Source organism: Pseudophryne corroboree, chromosome 1 (assembly GCF_028390025.1).
Source record: "Pseudophryne corroboree isolate aPseCor3 chromosome 1, aPseCor3.hap2, whole genome shotgun sequence".
Lineage (NCBI taxonomy): Eukaryota > Metazoa > Chordata > Amphibia > Anura > Myobatrachidae > Pseudophryne > Pseudophryne corroboree.
The window spans coordinates 1,019,359,759-1,019,379,024 of record NC_086444.1 but is presented as its reverse complement, the minus strand read 5'-3'; the positions used below and the strand labels follow the sequence as shown (position 1 = coordinate 1,019,379,024).

The 19,266-nt window shown below is 42.7% G+C and overlaps 1 long non-coding RNA gene across 4 annotated transcripts in view; it reads right to left on the bottom strand.

The window, feature by feature from the left end:
- The window catches only part of LOC134983737 (uncharacterized), a 1,747,570-nt gene that overhangs the window by 1,636,453 nt on the left and 91,851 nt on the right, over positions 1-19,266 (bottom strand). For 3 of the 4 annotated variants that reach the window (XR_010191680.1, XR_010191685.1, XR_010191689.1), the window contains exons 2-3: positions 418-533; positions 208-328 (exon numbers count right to left, since the gene is read on the bottom strand). This is a non-coding gene — a long non-coding RNA (uncharacterized LOC134983737). Of the gene's footprint in view, positions 1-207; positions 329-417; positions 534-3,582; positions 3,688-19,266 lie in introns of those variants that run through there. The other variant, XR_010191695.1, reaches the window with a different exon arrangement.

Genomic DNA, 19,266 nt, shown 5'->3' with positions numbered 1-19,266 from the left:
TTCATCTAAGTCCCCATGTGTGTGATCCTTGTCACAAGATAAGTGTATATATATATATATATATATATATATATATATATATATATACATACACTTAAGTTCAAATATTTGTACCATTTGGTGAGATTTATCCTAGTGCACTCTGTTCACGTGCATCTTTAAGCCCTGTTACTCCATGCAAAATGAAATGGATAGTGATCAGTTTACCGAAGAGCACCCAAATACTGTCGCTTCAGCTGCTGCCACCAGTCATGATGATGATGCTAATCCTTCAATGTCATCTACTAAAGCTGATGCTCAGGGGCACAGAGTGTCTAAGTCAGGGCATCTATAATAAAAAAAAATTACAATGGTAAAGTAAAAACACCTTTAATAAAGGTAAAGTTTGGTGCAGAAAAACATAAAATTGTCATTTACCACACGCAAGGAATGACTCATGCCTTGCCCTTTATTTATGATTTATGGTTCTGCAACTGTCAGTGAGGCATTTTCTTCATCCTTTCATGATGATGCAAGAACTTTTCACTAAAAGTCTAGAAAAGGTGACAAAAAAAAATGAAAATCACAAATGCAGTAGAACAAACTGTGTGGTCAGAACCGCCACAAATCCCTAAGAAGAGTCTAGGGGAGTCCACATTAGCTATGTCTGAATCCTACATATCTAATGCTGTCCTTATAGAGAATCCTCTTTTGCCTTCTTCTACCATTTCTTCACAATCTGCACATCTGGGGAGCAGTACAAGTGAAGATGGTGATGAAGACATAATAAAAATTAAAGGATGCTTGTGTGGAAGTCGAACAGGATGATGGGGGATATGTGTATACTACTACTATCTGACAGTGAGCATGAGAATGTTGTTGATGTTGTTTGTGTAAGTCAGACATCAGTGACTGCAGTTCTGGCCCATGATAGAAAGAAAGCCATTGTGATGCCTGGACATAAGACCAAAAAAGCTACCTCTTGGGTGTGAAATTATTTTTATCCAAATCATGACAATGTTTGTGAAGGTATCTGCTCCATTTGTGAGGCCATAGTTTGTAGAGGTAGGGATGTTAGCCATCTAGGCACTTCCTCCAAGCTACGTCATTTGCTGCGAGTTCATTAAATGTATTTTACAAGATTCTAATGTACTTAACACCCTCATCATCAACCTCCTCATTAGTGATCAGATGCAGTCCTTCCCAAAAACTGTTTTGTTGGGACAAGCAAACCAAGCACTTCAGCCACAAAAGTGTCAGTCCCTGTTGCTGACTGGCAAGAAAAAGCAATATATACAGCGCTTGAAAAAAACTGGATATGGAAAAAACAATTACGTTTTATTAAATAAAATTTGTTGCAACAATTAATTAAAAATTAATTCATAGATGTACATCAATTATAAAAAGGTATTTGTATAGAATTATTGGGCAAGCACAGCAAAATAGTTTGGTATATTACCATACAAGAAGTTGAGCAATCAATTGGTGCATGTACTCCAAGGAACTTGTGCCACAGTCCTGGGGGCAATTTGCAATGCTGGCAGATGTAAGTCCACAGATTTCTTTAAGGACAGACCTTTGCTTTGTTCCGAGCTGTAATGTCCAACTTCTCCTAACCAACGCGTTTCACTGTAACAGCTTTCTCAAGGTATATGTTGTTACAGTGAAACGCGTTGGTTAGGAGAAGTTGGACATTACAGACTCCAATTGTCTATATCTGGAACAAGCCTAGAAGTCCATATACAAGCCTAAATGGGGATTTGACAGATATCCACTACAAACAAAGGAGACCAAGCTGCAAATAGGACTGGGTTGCTGCTCGGAACAAAGCAAAGGTCTGTCCTTAAAGAAATCTGTGGACTTACATCTGCCAGCATTGCAAATTGCCCCCAGGACTGTGGCACAAGTTCCTTGGAGTACATGCACCAATTGATTGCTCAACTTCTTGTATGGTAATATACCAAACTATCTTGCTGTGCTTGCCCAATAATTCTATACAAATACCTTTTTATAATTGATGTACATCTATGAATTAATTTTTAATTAATTGTTGCAACAAATTTTATTTAATAAAACTTAATTGTTTTTTCCATATCCAGTTTTTTTCAAGCGCTGTATATATTGCTTTTTCTTGTCACTCTCAGGGGCTAACTACCCCTTTTTTTACAGCAGCTTAACGAGAAGCATCTTATCTTATTAAGCGCCGAACCTATTACCTTGGTAATTTCTCTGTTACACCTGTTGCTGACTGGGTCTGTTAAACTGAGCTTGTCATTTTTAATATCCAACAAAAGGGTGGATGTGAGAGCCCAAGGACAATTACATCTTGCACTACTTATTTCTGCCACTGCTGTGAGCCAATGTTTCTTAGATGTGCTATAAACTGCCCTGTTTGTGCCACTGCTCTGTCACTTAGTAAACAGACAGTTCGCTGTAGCCTTTAACCCAGGGATGGGGAACCTTCGGCCCCCCAGCTGTTGTTGAACTACACATCCCAGCATGCCTTGCTACAGTTTTGCTATTTGGCCATGCTAAAATTGTTGCAGGGCATGCTGGGATGTGTAGTTCAACAACAGCTGGAGGGCCGAAGGTTCCCCATCACTGCTTTAACCTAAAGCAGAATTAAACAATATTGTGAGCTGTGAGAAGTCAACATTGACTGGAAATGATTTGAAATTAATGTTATAAAGGTTAATAATACTCTAAGGTCAAAAAAGGCCACAATTATGTGGTTTTAGCTTTTTTTGTTAATTTCTGGAAAAAAATACAAAACTAAAACCAGTCACAGGGAAAATCCAAAACCAGACAATGATTTAGAACCAAAACCAGCAAAAACGGTCCAGAGCACATCTCTAGTAAATACAAATATACAGGACACTTACAAATAATAGTTTTAGAAACTATAAATTCTGACAGTGGGGGTCAATCCGAGTTGTTCGCTTGTTGTCGAATTTCGCAACGGAGCGATTAAGGCAAAAATGCGCATGCGCATGGTACGCAGCGCGCATGTGTTAAGTATTTTAGCACAAAACTTAATAGATTTACTCACATCCGAACGATGAAGTGATCGGAGTGTGATTGACAGGAAGTGGGTGTTTCTGGGCGGAAACTGACCGTTTTCTGGGAGTGTGCGGAAAAATGCAGGCGTGCCAGGATAAAACGCGGGAGTGTCTGGAGAAATGGGGGAGTGGCTGGCCGAACGCAGAGCGTGTTTGTGACATCAAACCAGGAACGAAACGGGCTGAGCTGATCGCAGTGTAGGAGCAAGTCTCGAGCTACTCAGAAACTGCTAAGAATGATTTATTCTCAATTCTGCTACTCTTTTCATTTGCAATTCTGCTGTGCTAAGATACACTCCCAGAGGACATCAGCCTAGCGCGTGCAATGCTGCTAAAAGCAGCTAGCGAGCGAACAACTCGGAATGAGGGCCAATGTTCCTGTGTATATGATCTTATAGTTTGATTGGATGATTCTGTACAATGAATGGCAATACTGAGTTACAAAGATACACATCCTAGGTTAACAATTAAAAAAATAAGACACTTTTATAAAATTATGACTATGGCCTTTAGGAAGAAGACAGAAAATAAGCATCAAACCTACAGATGGCTGAAATTTCCCAAGTGCAAAAACACCTCTTGGTAGAGCAGATGGAATTTCTGGAGAGGATTGTTTTTTTTTCAAATTCATCCAATAATTTTGAACTCTTATTGCTGTAAAATATTATGAAATGCACATAATGTAGAACTTTTGTTCATGCAAACATAAAAAAGGGTTCCAGGTGAGACAATCAAAGAAATGAAACATCACGCTGAGACACATCATGTGTTTATACTGTTATTTCAGAAATTGCCATAACATAAAAATAAAATAATTTCCACTTTTTCAGTTTCAGCCTATCTTTAAGGCAATAACTCATTTAACTTCTGAAAGTGCAAATGAACAATTTATCATGTAAGATACTACTAATAATAAACAAGAATTTTGTTATGTAATTTGTAAGAAAATATATGATCAATATTTATTGCTTCTGTGATGTATAATGTCAAAGCTGACAACTTCTAAGGGTGGTCTCTCACTTTAGATACTGAATTACCAGCAGCAGCTACAGCACCTATTACCTAGTGCAGTGGAGTGGCCCGCTAAGCACATATAAACATACATGTCAAGAAGGGAAAGGGGGGACATGATAGAAACTTTCACATATATCAAGGGTTTTAGCAAAGTCCAGGAGGGAAACATTGTTCAAATGAAGAGAAGTATTAGAACACAAGGATATGCACTGGAACTAGAGGGAGGGAGGTTCAGGGGAAATTTGAGGAAAAATTACTTCGCAGAAAGGGTAGTGGACAAGTGGAATAGCCACCCATCAGAGGTGGCAGATGTTATGACAGTAGATCAATTTAAACATGCATGGGATAGACATAAGGATATCCTTACAAAGAAATAAATGTGTCATCTGTACAAAAATGGCCTATTGATTGCCTATTGTATTCAGTTCTGTAGTTTTCATCAGTGGTGCACTGGCCACCCAACAGTTAAGCTGTGTATTACATAATGTGGATCCTCTTGCATCTTATCACACCAACATGCAGTATTCCCATGCTGTGAATAGGACACCTGTATGGTGCACCCAGAGCAAGTATGTATGAGGACACATATGTACATGTACAGAATTTCTAAGACAAAATATAGGATGACTCCTAGTTACAGATTATAAGATGACCCCCAGTTACAGAGGTTTACTTTATTACTGTGGCTCGGCCACAGCAAGTGTCTTTTTCATTCAAAATGTGCACCTTATTCGAATAAATAAAACAACAAGGAGAAGCAGAACTACATACAGCATCTAGCATACACTGATTAGGGGGGGGGGGGGGGGGGTATGCAAAATTTGTACATCTGTATGTCTCTGTGTAAAAAAGGCTCTGATGTGAGCAGCCATGGCTTTCCCCAATGCCAAGTTTTATTTTGCTTCACCTGTGACTTTGTACGTGTGTAAAACATATTGCTGTGCTGTTACAGCGGGTGTAGTAGGGTATACCGGTGGCCGGGCTCCCGGCGGCCAGCATACTGGCACCGGATTCCCGACCGCCAGCATACCGACAGGTGTGTGAGCACAAATGAGCCCCTTGCAGGCTCACTGTGCTCGCCACAAAAGAGGGAGAAAAAGTGTTGGTATGCCGGGTGTCAGGATTCCGCCGTCGGTATACTGTGCACCGGGATCCCGACAGCCGGCAAACTGAAGACCACCCATACAGCCACAGCCTAGCATCTATAGTACACTGTGGACCTCATTAAGGTTGGATAGCAAATCAAGCTCCACACAGGATTTCTGCATTCACCTGGCAGGCGCATGCACAGGGCCCATCCTGCACATGTGCCCGCATTTACTGTGGGCGCACCGCAGTGAATGCAAATGCTTCTGCCTGGCAGGTAGAGGCATTTGTGGGATGGGAGGGGGCGGCAATGCTCCGTTTCCAAGTCGGATATGGAGCATTGCGGGGGTGACGGCAGGGAAATGGGGGTGTAGCAGCGCAAACCGGGGGTGTGGGCATTATCGTAGTGGCTGCGTGATGTCACATGCAGCCGCTCTGATCAAAAAGAAGGCGGCGGGCCTCCTGCTGCAGCAGACTCCTCTGATTTCTGTGACCGCATACTAACTGCGGCGTGATCACAATTAGTGTTTGGTCGCAGGGGGGGTGGCATTAGCATGCTGGACAGCCTTGCCCTGCAATGGGAGGCACCCAGCATGTGAGGCAAAGGACTGCAAATTCTGCTAAAATGCAGAATTTGCAATCCTTACTGAACAGGTTCCTAACTTCATATGTGGCAACTTCAAAGGGTTTGATAACTTTGCACAACACAGAAAGTACTCTCCACTGTTCTTGAGTAAGGTACATTCTCCCTACTTTCCCTATATCATAGGTTGTTGTGTAGCCTTGGATGGAGAGTTGCTGCTCCTCATCTGCTGAAGCATGTAAAGGGTAGAATTCCACCTAGTTACTACCTCTTGCTTCAGCTGATGGCAGTGGAAATTCAACAGTACTCGTAGGAGCTGTAATTCTCTGTAAAGCGCTGCAGAATATGTGTGCGCTATATAAATAACTGATAATAATAATAATAATAATAATAATAATAAGCTGCAGTCATGGACATGTCCCAAAGTTTTTTGGGTCATAGCATCTCCTGCATGGAACTGTCATTTAAAAAAAAAAAAAAATGCACCACCAAATTAATTGTGTGAGCAAAACAGGATATTTGTTGGAATTCACCCAGCTGTAATACTCTCACAATAATTGTGGCATTGTCCAAAATTACAAATCCCCTGGAGAGGTCAAGCAAGGTAAGCCATTTTGCAATGATTTCCCTGAGATTTCTTATAGGTTGTTTGCGGTATGCCTCTTAGTAAAACTGGTGATACACACAGTAGCCTGCCTCTGAATGAGCTGGTATTTGTTAGATGCTGCTGCTGTTGGTGCTGCTGCAGGCAATGCACCTACCCAGTGGGCTGTCACAGTCATGTAATCTTTAGTTTGCATTGTTCCATCTGTCCGTATATCTGTGGTTAAGTGGACAATGGGTACAATGGCATTTCGGAGGACACTACGTTTTTCTTAACTTCCTTGTACTGTACTTACTAGGAATTGCTTCTAGAATCTAGTAATCTAGATAAGATTTTGTAGCGGGGACACAAGGCCTCTATCAACTCTCTAAAACTTACTGCATTAATGGCAGATATTATGCACACATCTAATACCAGCATAGCTGTTATGCATCAATAATCCGCTTTGCAATTGGGCGACTGCTGTCAAACTTGCTCCCTCTTCCAAAGGATTGTTTAATAGTCAAATGTTTTGTTAAATTAATACAAGTAGTCTTCCTGGTCTCCATCTGAGATTAAAATTAATTTCAAAAGCAGCAGCAACAGATGTAGCACTCAAGGAGCCTTCTGAGGAAGCCTGGATAGGAAAGGAGTTAGTCTTTCTTATGAAATTCAATGCAGGACTACTTTCTGTTCATGATTGATGATATTGACGATGATGCTGTTGGTGGTAAAGATTGCAGGAGCTTGGAACTAACAGAGTTAAGGGAACTAGTTGACGCTGGACTGGTTATAGTTATGTTTTTAGCAAAGGTTTCTGAAATTTTTAAAACCTTTTGATGAATGTGCTGCAAGTGACGTAACAGGGAGGAGGTTCCTAGATGGTCAACGTTCCTACCTCTACTTACTATAGCTTTACAAAGGTAACAGATGGCTTGACACTTGTCTGGATTTGGGTGGAAAAAATGATATACAGAAGAGTTGGATTTTTTTTCTTTTGCCCAGGCATGGCAATGGACTTATTCATATCATGGGCAACAACTGTTTCCACTGGTGCCCGATTTACACAAACAACATCCTCATCAACATCCTTAAAAGTACCAACTACACAAATATACATCTCATCCTGGTGCACTTCCACAGGAGCATCCTTAATTTCTATGTCAGCATCAGAGGCGTATCTAGGGTAGGGCGAGTGAGGCACGTGCCCTGGGCGCCTTGGCAGGCCCAGGAGAGGGGGGCGCCGGCGGCGGCGGCAAGGGCATCATGCCCCACTCGCCCCCGTCAACCCTAAATGTGAGGGGAGGGGAGCGCAGCGTCTCTCCCTCCCATCACCGCCGCTGCCAGCACATGGAACCCCTTTCCCCACGAATGTCGGGACCCCCGTGACTCCTATCAAAGAGGGTCCCTTAAGCCAATCGGAGTGCCACATCATGGCACTCTCCTGATTAGCTGTGTGCTCCTGCACTGTCATTCAGGCCGCGCACTGTGGATACAATGTAGCATAGCGGTGCTACATTATATCCAATGGTGGGAACTTTGCAGTCTGCGGTAGACCACAAGGTTAAGTGGGGTCACTCTTGTGGTTGATAGTTTTCTATTTGAAATCAGCACACCAAATATATATAAAATCAGCTAAAAAATCGTCGACACCAAACGTTTTGTGTTTTATTATGTGAATCATAGGCCTAATATGAAAAAGGGTAACACAAATCAGACGATGTTTATATCTTAAAAATTAGAGCTGATAGGTGAAAATGAATGATATATTTGAAATCCGCACACCAAATATACATAAAATCAGCTCAAAAATCCTCGGCAAAAAAAGGTTGTGTGTTTTATTATGTGAGCATAGGATTAATTTGAAATAGGGTAACACAAATCAGATGATGTTTACAGTATATCTCAAAAATTAGATCTGATAAATGAAAATGTATGTTATATTTGAAATCAGCAGACCAAATATACATAAAAGCAGCTGAAAGAATTCTCGGCACCAAAACACATGTTGGGCTGTGTAATTACTAAGAAAGGAATTGCAATAGTTAATGAAAGAGAGATACTGTATACTGTATGTTTTTTCTAGACTTTTTGAATAAATGTATATAATATGAATGTTACAGATTGAATGTGGGGAGCAAAGAACAGTTTTGCATTATATATGATAAACATGCAGCAAACCTACAGTATGTTATGATAAGGTTTATAGTTATGTTATCAGCAGGAACACGTCTGTTAGGTAGTTTCTATTGGCTGTTCAGAATAATATTAGCTCAGTTTGAGGTGTCAAGAGGCAATCCAAGAAAAAAAGGCAGTAGAACATTCAGTAACATAGGCCAACACAGATGGTCAGAGATCCAGAGAAGATACTTTGAGGTATTGTTTGCATAAAAGTGTTATAGAAACCCAATTTTGCTTATAAGCTTTCTAAGAGACAAGATATAAAGAAAATAAGTGGGCTTAGGACTTTGCTATAGTCTAATTCCTTGGTTCTCAATTTCTGTTTTCAAGTACAACCAACATATCATTAATTGAGGGTTTCTTTAATCATGTACAGGTGATTTAATAAATGCAGTAATTATTCCACATGTTTCACAGACAGAAATCCTCATGACTTGTGAAAACTTGTGGGTTAAGTTTATGAACTACCACTTAAGAACCACTAACTGATAAAGTAGAGATGAGCGGGTTCGGTTTCTCTGAAACCGAACCCGCACGAACTTCATGTCTTTTTCACGGGTCCGAGCAGACTCGGATCCTCCCGCCTTGCTCGGTTAACCCGAGCGCGCCCGAACGTCATCATGACGCTGTCGGATTCTCGCGAGACTCGGATTCTATATAAGGAGCCGCGCGTCGCCGCCATTTTCACACGTGCATTGAGATTGATAGGGAGAGGACGTGGCTGGCGTCCTCTCCATTAGAAATTAGATTAGAAGAGAGAGAGAGATTGTGCAGAGTCAGACAGAGTTTACCACAGTGACCAGTGCAGTTGTTGTTAGTTAACTTTTATTTATTTTAATATATATCCGTTCTCTGCTATATCCGTTCTCTGCCTGAAAAAAAACGATACACAGCAGCAGCCAGTCACACAGTGTGACTCAGTCTGTGTGCACTCAGCTCAGCCCAGTGTGCTGCACATCAATGTATAAAAGGCAAAGCTTATAATAATTGTGGGGGAGACTGGGGAGCACTGCAGGTTGTTATAGCAGGAGCCCCCAGGAGTACATAATATTATATTAATTTAAAATTAAACAGTGCACACTTTTGCTGCAGGAGTGCCACTGCCAGTGTGACTAGTGGTGACCAGTGCCTGACCACCAGTATAGTAGTATATTCATTGTTGTATGTATTGTATACTATCTCTTTATCAACCAGTCTATATTAGCAGCAGACACAGTACAGTGCGGTAGTTCACGGCTGTGGCTACCTCTGTGTCGGCAGTCGGAACTCGGCAGGCAGTCCGTCCATCCATAATTGTATTACAATATATACCACCTAACCGTGGTATTTTTTTTTCTTTCTTTATACCGTCATAGTGTCATACTAGTTGTTACGAGTATACTACTATCTCTTTATCAACCAGTGTACAGTGCGGTAGTTCACGGCTGTGGCTACCTCTGTGTCGGCAGTCGGCAGGCAGTCCGTCCATCCATAATTGTATTATTATTATAATATATACCACCTAACCGTGGTTTTTTTTCCATTCTTTATACCGTCGTCATAGTGTCATACTAGTTGTTACGAGTATACTACTATCTCTTTATCAACCAGTGTACAGTGCGGTAGTTCACGGCTGTGGCTACCTCTGTGTCGGCAGTCGGCAGGCAGTCCGTCCATCCATAATTGTATTATTATTATAATATATACCACCTAACCGTGGTTTTTTTTCCATTCTTTATACCGTCGTCATAGTGTCATACTAGTTGTTACGAGTATACTACTATCTCTTTATCAACCAGTGTACAGTGCGGTAGTTCACGGCTGTGGCTACCTCTGTGTCGGCAGTCGGCAGGCAGTCCGTCCATCCATAATTGTATTATTATTATAATATATACCACCTAACCGTGGTTTTTTTTCCATTCTTTATACCGTCGTCATAGTGTCATACTAGTTGTTACGAGTATACTACTATCTCTTTATCAACCAGTGTACAGTGCGGTAGTTCACGGCTGTGGCTACCTCTGTGTCGGCAGTCGGCAGGCAGTCCGTCCATCCATAATTGTATTATTATTATAATATATACCACCTAACCGTGGTTTTTTTTCCATTCTTTATACCGTCGTCATAGTGTCATACTAGTTGTTACGAGTATACTACTATCTCTTTATCAACCAGTGTACAGTGCGGTAGTTCACGGCTGTGGCTACCTCTGTGTCGGCAGTCGGCAGGCAGTCCGTCCATCCATAATTGTATTATTATTATAATATATACCACCTAACCGTGGTTTTTTTTTCATTCTTTATACCGTCGTCATAGTGTCATACTAGTTGTTACGAGTATACTACTATCTCTTTATCAACCAGTGTACAGTGCGGTAGTTCACGGCTGTGGCTACCTCTGTGTCGGCAGTCGGCAGGCAGTCCGTCCATCCATAATTGTATTATTATTATAATATATACCACCTAACCGTGGTTTTTTTTCCATTCTTTATACCGTCGTCATAGTGTCATACTAGTTGTTACGAGTATACTACTATCTCTTTATCAACCAGTGTACAGTGCGGTAGTTCACGGCTGTGGCTACCTCTGTGTCGGCAGTCGGCAGGCAGTCCGTCCATCCATAATTGTATTATTATTATAATATATACCACCTAACCGTGGTTTTTTTTCCATTCTTTATACCGTCGTCATAGTGTCATACTAGTTGTTACGAGTATACTACTATCTCTTTATCAACCAGTGTACAGTGCGGTAGTTCACGGCTGTGGCTACCTCTGTGTCGGCAGTCGGCAGGCAGTCCGTCCATCCATAATTGTATTATTATTATAATATATACCACCTAACCGTGGTTTTTTTTCCATTCTTTATACCGTCGTCATAGTGTCATACTAGTTGTTACGAGTATACTACTATCTCTTTATCAACCAGTGTACAGTGCGGTAGTTCACGGCTGTGGCTACCTCTGTGTCGGCAGTCGGCAGGCAGTCCGTCCATCCATAATTGTATTATTATTATAATATATACCACCTAACCGTGGTTTTTTTTCCATTCTTTATACCGTCGTCATAGTGTCATACTAGTTGTTACGAGTATACTACTATCTCTTTATCAACCAGTGTACAGTGCGGTAGTTCACGGCTGTGGCTACCTCTGTGTCGGCAGTCGGCAGGCAGTCCGTCCATCCATAATTGTATTATTCTTATAATATATACCACCTAACCGTGGTTTTTTTATACCACCTAACCGTGGCAGTCCGTCCATAATTGTATACTAGTAAACTATCCAATCCATCCATCTCCATTGTTTACCTGAGGTGCCTTTTAGTTCTGCCTATAAAATATGGAGAACAAAAAAGTTGAGGTTCCAAAATTAGGGAAAGATCAAGATCCACTTCCACCTCGTGCTGAAGCTGCTGCCACTAGTCATGGCCGAGACGATGAAATGCCAGCAACGTCGTCTGCCAAGGCCGATGCCCAATGTCATAGTACAGAGCATGTCAAATCCAAAACACCAAATATCAGAAAAAAAAGGACTCCAAAACCTAAAATAAAATTGTCGGAGGAGAAGCGTAAACTTGCCAATATGCCATTTACCACACGGAGTGGCAAGGAACGGCTGAGGCCCTGGCCTATGTTCATGGCTAGTGGTTCAGCTTCACATGAGGATGGAAGCACTCAGCCTCTCGCTAGAAAACTGAAAAGACTCAAACTGGCAAAAGCACCGCAAAGAACTGTGCGTTCTTTGAAATCCCAAATCCACAAGGAGAGTCCAATTGTGTCGTTTGCGATGCCTGACCTTCCCAACACTGGACGTGAAGAGCATGCGCCTTCCACTATTTGCATGCCCCCTGCAAGTGCTGGAAGGAGCACCCGCAGTCCAGTTCCTGATAGTCAGATTGAAGATGTCAGTGTTGAAGTACACCAGGATGAGGAGGATATGGGTGTTGCTGGCGCTGGGGAGGAAATTGACCAGGAGGATTCTGATGGTGAGGTGGTTTGTTTAAGTCAGGCACCCGGGGAGACACCTGTTGTCCGTGGGAGGAATATGGCCGTTGACATGCCAGGTGAAAATACCAAAAAAATCAGCTCTTCGGTGTGGAGGTATTTCACCAGAAATGCGGACAACAGGTGTCAAGCCGTGTGTTCCCTTTGTCAAGCTGTAATAAGTAGGGGTAAGGACGTTAACCACCTCGGAACATCCTCCCTTATACGTCACCTGCAGCGCATTCATAATAAGTCAGTGACAAGTTCAAAAACTTTGGGTGACAGCGGAAGCAGTCCACTGACCAGTAAATCCCTTCCTCTTGTAACCAAGCTCACGCAAACCACCCCACCAACTCCCTCAGTGTCAATTTCCTCCTTCCCCAGGAATGCCAATAGTCCTGCAGGCCATGTCACTGGCAAGTCTGACGAGTCCTTTCCTGCCTGGGATTCCTCCGATGCATCCTTGCGTGTAACGCCTACTGCTGCTGGCGCTGCTGTTGTTGCCGCTGGGAGTCGATGGTCATCCCAGAGGGGAAGTCGTAAGCCCACTTGTACTACTTCCAGTAAGCAATTGACTGTTCAACAGTCCTTTGCGAGGAAGATGAAATATCACAGCAGTCATCCTACTGCAAAGCGGATAACTGAGTCCTTGACAACTATGTTGGTGTTAGACGTGCGTCCGGTATCCGCCGTTAGTTCACAGGGAACTAGACAATTTATTGAGGCAGTGTGCCCCCGTTACCAAATACCATCTAGGTTCCACTTCTCTAGGCAGGCGATACCGAGAATGTACACGGACGTCAGAAAAAGACTCACCAGTGTCCTAAAAAATGCAGTTGTACCCAATGTCCACTTAACCACGGACATGTGGACAAGTGGAGCAGGGCAGGGTCAGGACTATATGACTGTGACAGCCCACTGGGTAGATGTATGGACTCCCGCCGCAAGAACAGCAGCGGCGGCACCAGTAGCAGCATCTCGCAAACGCCAACTCTTTCCTAGGCAGGCTACGCTTTGTATCACCGCTTTCCAGAATACGCACACAGCTGAAAACCTCTTACGGCAACTGAGGAAGATCATCGCGGAATGGCTTACCCCAATTGGACTCTCCTGTGGATTTGTGGCATCGGACAACGCCAGCAATATTGTGTGTGCATTAAATATGGGCAAATTCCAGCACGTCCCATGTTTTGCACATACCTTGAATTTGGTGGTGCAGAATTTTTTAAAAAACGACAGGGGCGTGCAAGAGATGCTGTCGGTGGCCAGAAAAATTGCGGGACACTTTCGGCGTACAGGCACCACGTACAGAAGACTGGAGCACCACCAAAAACTACTGAACCTGCCCTGCCATCATCTGAAGCAAGAAGTGGTAACGAGGTGGAATTCAACCCTCTATATGCTTCAGAGGTTGGAGGAGCAGCAAAAGGCCATTCAAGCCTATACAATTGAGCACGATATAGGAGATGGAATGCACCTGTCTCAAGTGCAGTGGAGAATGATTTCAACGTTGTGCAAGGTTCTGATGCCCTTTGAACTTGCCACACGTGAAGTCAGTTCAGACACTGCCAGCCTGAGTCAGGTCATTCCCCTCATCAGGCTTTTGCAGAAGAAGCTGGAGGCATTGAAGAAGGAGCTAACACGGAGCGATTCCGCTAGGCATGTGGGACTTGTGGATGCAGCCCTTAATTCGCTTAACAAGGATTCACGGGTGGTCAATCTGTTGAAATCAGAGCACTACATTTTGGCCACCGTGCTCGATCCTAGATTTAAAGCCTACCTTGGATCTCTCTTTCCGGCAGACACAGGTCTGCTGGGGTTGAAAGACCTGCTGGTGACAAAATTGTCAAGTCAAGCGGAACGCGACCTGTCAACATCTCCTCCTTCACATTCTCCCGCAACTGGGGGTGCGAGGAAAAGGCTCAGAATTCCGAGCCCACCCGCTGGCGGTGATGCAGGGCAGTCTGGAGCGACTGCTGATGCTGACATCTGGTCCGGACTGAAGGACCTGACAACGATTACGGACATGTCTACTGTCACTGCATATGATTCTCTCAGCATTGATAGAATGGTGGAGGATTATATGAGTGACCGCATCCAAGTAGGCACGTCACACAGTCCGTACTTATACTGGCAGGAAAAAGAGGCAATTTGGAGGCCCTTGCACAAACTGGCTTTATTCTACCTAAGTTGCCCTCCCACAAGTGTGTACTCCGAAAGAGTGTTTAGTGCCGCCGCTCACCTTGTCAGCAATCGGCGTACGAGGTTACATCCAGAAAATGTGGAGAAGATGATGTTCATTAAAATGAATTATAATCAATTCCTCCGCGGAGACATTGACCAGCAGCAATTGCCTCCACAAAGTACACAGGGAGCTGAGATGGTGGATTCCAGTGGGGACGAATTGATAATCTGTGAGGAGGGGGATGTACACGGTGATATATCGGAGGGTGAAGATGAGGTGGACATCTTGCCTCTGTAGAGCCAGTTTGTGCAAGGAGAGATTAATTGCTTCTTTTTTGGGGGGGGTCCAAACCAACCCGTCATATCAGTCACAGTCGTGTGGCAGACCCTGTCACTGAAATGATGGGTTGGTTAAAGTGTGCATGTCCTGTTTTGTTTATACAACATAAGGGTGGGTGGGAGGGCCCAAGGATAATTCCATCTTGCACCTCTTTTTTCTTTTCTTTTTCTTTGCATCATGTGCTGATTGGGGAGGGTTTTTTGGAAGGGACATCCTGCGTGACACTGCAGTGCCACTCCTAGATGGGCCCGGTGTTTGTGTCGGCCACTAGGGTCGCTAATCTTACTCACACAGCTACCTCATTGCGCCTCTTTTTTTCTTTGCGTCATGTGCTGTTTGGGGAGGGTTTTTTGGAAGGGACATCCTGCGTGACACTGCAGTGCCACTCCTAGATGGGCCCGGTGTTTGTGTCGGCCACTAGGGTCGCTAATCTTACTCACACAGTCAGCTACCTCATTGCGCCTCTTTTTTTCTTTGCGTCATGTGCTGTTTGGGGAGGGTTTTTTGGAAGGGCCATCCTGCGTGACACTGCAGTGCCACTCCTAGATGGGCCCGGTGTTTGTGTCGGCCACTAGGGTCGCTAATCTTACTCACACAGCTACCTCATTGCGCCTCTTTTTTTCTTTGCGTCATGTGCTGTTTGGGGAGGGTTTTTTGGAAGGGACATCCTGCGTGACACTGCAGTGCCACTCCTAGATGGGCCCGGTGTTTGTGTCGGCCACTAGGGTCGCTTATCTTACTCACACAGCGACCTCGGTGCAAATTTTAGGACTAAAAATAATATTGTGAGGTGTGATGTGTTCAGAATAGGCTGAAAATGAGTGTAAATTATGTTTTTTGAGGTTAATAATACTTTGGGATCAAAATTACCCCCAAATTCTATGATTTAAGCTGTTTTTTAGGGTTTTTTGAAAAAAACACCCGAATCCAAAACACACCCGAATCCGACAAAAATAATTCGGTGAGGTTTTGCCAAAACGCGTTCGAACCCAAAACACGGCCGCGGAACCGAACCCAAAACCAAAACACAAAACCCGAAAAATTTCAGGCGCTCATCTCTATGATAAAGGAAGCAATGTAAGGTGGATTCAGACAAACAATGCCAAAGGAATGGTTTTATAGGCAATATGAGAACAAATGTATAAGCCAGAGTCAGGAATTAGGGAATGTAGCATTGTATGAGACATTGGTGGAAAACAGTGACAAATGAATCAACAAGACCCAGCATAAATAGAAATAGTGGACTTAAGATTTATCAGCAGTAAAGTCATTAATAATCAAAAATCTTGGTGGGCATGGAAGATGAGAGGTGTATGTATCTGTAATGTAAGAAGCAGCTTGGTAGATTTTCTGTAGAAAAAAAAACTCTCTCTAACTTCAACAAGCCTTAACAATGTCTGAAATTACATCCTGCTGTTATCTAACAGTTTGACTGTCAGATATTTTCTTATGAAATTTATAAACTAATCCATATTCTCATCTTTCCTAGTTAATTTGCTAATTTTTCATGATAATCTGTTTTTTAGATATAGAAAGCTCTAAATTTAGATCGAAACCTTTTTTATTGAGCCCATCGTCATCTTTTTTGTAGAAACAGTGTTATAAAATTGCTTTTATTTTACTTGATTTACTAATTTGTTCTGATTCACCAAAAATGAATTAAATAATCATGTCCATCCATAGCATTTATTAAAATGAATTGACTGGACCTTTTTCACTAGCACCAAGCTAGGTATACATCTATTCACTAAATACAATGTGATATTAACAAATATTTTGTTTTTTCCTAACTAATCTAAGTGAAGAAAAAGGCGATTTTTTTCTTTAGTTGTCATTAACACCATTACAGATCTAATTTAAGAAAAACACATACGATTCATTTTGATCTCAACAGGTGTATTTTTAACAAGCAATAGCTGATGCTTTCTGTTCTTTTCATTAGCACCATTATCGATCTAGGTGTTAAAAGACCTTCACCTACAAATGTTTTATTCAAAAAACAAGTGGTTAAGTGATATATGCTTTTTTTAGACTGCTTAAGGTTTTGGGACTCAAATCATACATTAATGTATTAAAATACAAGACCTAAACCTGGGATGTAAGTTCATATCACCCAGAGGCAAAATAGAAAGTGATGCCACCCCAGTGGCTCGGGCTTGCACATGTGCGGAGGTCCCAGCGACTTGCCAATAGTACATCTCTTAGAAAAAAAGATTCCTTATTGCAGCTAATTGTGGCAATAAGGAATCTTTATTTTTCGGTTTGGGCTGCAAATGATAATGTATAGAGCTCTGAGGTTTTATTTTCAGAGCTTAGAGAAAGATTAAATTGTGAGAGATAAAGTACCATCTAAACAGCTGCTGCCTTACATTTTACTGGCTGTGTTTGGAAAATGATAGAAGCAGACTGGTACATTATCTCTGACAATTTTATCTCTCCAAGCTTTGATACCCATCCCCTCAAAAATAAAAGTTTTATTATAATAATTAATGCATTTCCTTAAAACAACATCTGCTCTCTTGTCTTTCATCATCTAAGACAGGCTTTTTCAACCAGTGTGCCGTGGCACACTAGTGTGCTGCGAACAGTTGCAAGGTGTGCCGCCGAGCCAGAGCAGTATCCTGCAACTTCAGAGTGAACTGTTGGCCCGGGCTGTTCTTAGAGGATCAGTCATTCTCCGGCCGTGACCTATGCCTTGATGATGCGGCAGTGTGATATCATAGGTCACGGCCGCAGCTTCTCACCACCCAGCCAGCCCACCCGCATAAACATCTTCCAGTTCCCGTCTGCATACACAGCTTTCCTTGCCCACCCACATCCACACCTGCCCGACCGCCTGCTGCTCAGTATTTGCAGAACTCCACTATGAACAACCTCCGCCACTGAGGGACAGAGAGGAGGACATCTGATAATATTTGATATTTTATTTCTCCTATGGGGAACAATAGGATTTCAATAGAATTTATGTGTGGAGAATAAGGATTTATGGGGGGGAACAATGTGAATAATTCACATGGGGAGCAATAGGATTTATGTGGGGAGAAATGTGATTGATTTATGTGTGGAGCAATAGGATTTATGTAGGGCAACATGATTTATGTGGGGAGCAATTTTCTGTGTAGGCCAATGTATATGTGGATTTTTGTTTTTATTCTTTTTTTATTGTGTGAGCCAATGTGTGTGTTTAGTTTTTTCTGTGGGGAACTGATGGTGTGCCTTTGCAATTTTAAAATATTGTTCGGTGTGCCGCGAGTAAAAAAAGGTTGAAAATCACTGATCTAAGACATAACAACAGAGCTGTAGCTCACTACACAGTACACACTTTGGGGGTAATTCAGACCTGATCGCTGCCATGTGTTTTCGCACAGTGGGCAATCAGGTCTGAACTGAGCATGTGTCACAATGCGCAGGCGCAATAGTCTGCAGCAATGGGGAGCACCGGTCAGCGATGGGATGGTGCAAGAAATCCGATCTCACCGGCGAAAGCAAGAAGATTGACAGGAAGAGGGATTTTGTGGGTGGCAACTGACCGTTTCTAGGGATTGTCCAGAAAAACGCAGGAGAGACCCGGCGTTTTGTGGAAGGATTTATGATGTCAGCTCCGGCCCCGATCATCGCAGTGGGTGAGTAAGTCCTGGGCTGTGCAGAGACTTCAAACTGCTGTTTGTGCAGTTCGCCAACACATGCGATTGCACACACAAAAAACCCTCCCCCTGTAGGCAGCGACCAACTGATCGCAGGACAGCAAGAACAGTTTCCAAGCGATCAGGTCTGAATTAGACCCTTTGATGTGTTGTCACATTCACAAATCAAGACTCTTCAGCTGAAGGGGAATGCAAAGGGGGTTTGTGAACTTGGACAGCAGTCAGCACTGACTGTAACAAATCACTATGAAACGAGTGGAGAAATATCTGTCCTAGTTCAGCAGGTCCCTCTGTCTTTCTTTCTTGTTGCCCCTTTCACAGCTGGAGCCTGACGGACGGTACCTCCAATGTCTCTGGGAGTTATGCCACCAATTCAAACCATACAGTTCAGTGCAAGCAATCTGTTTGAAAGATTCATTTTATTAAGGTATGGAAATCTTACTAGCTTTTTGTATACTCCACTATAGGGTGCAAGTTAAAACAAGCAAGTTTTCCCTGCAAGGAAACCCTGCAATGTATTTGCCCACAATTGTATCTCTCTACAAGCTTTGATAAATACCCATATTGCAAATACACTGCTTAAAAAAATAAAGGGAACACTAAAATAACACATCCTAGATCTGAATGAATGAAATATTCTTATTAAATACTT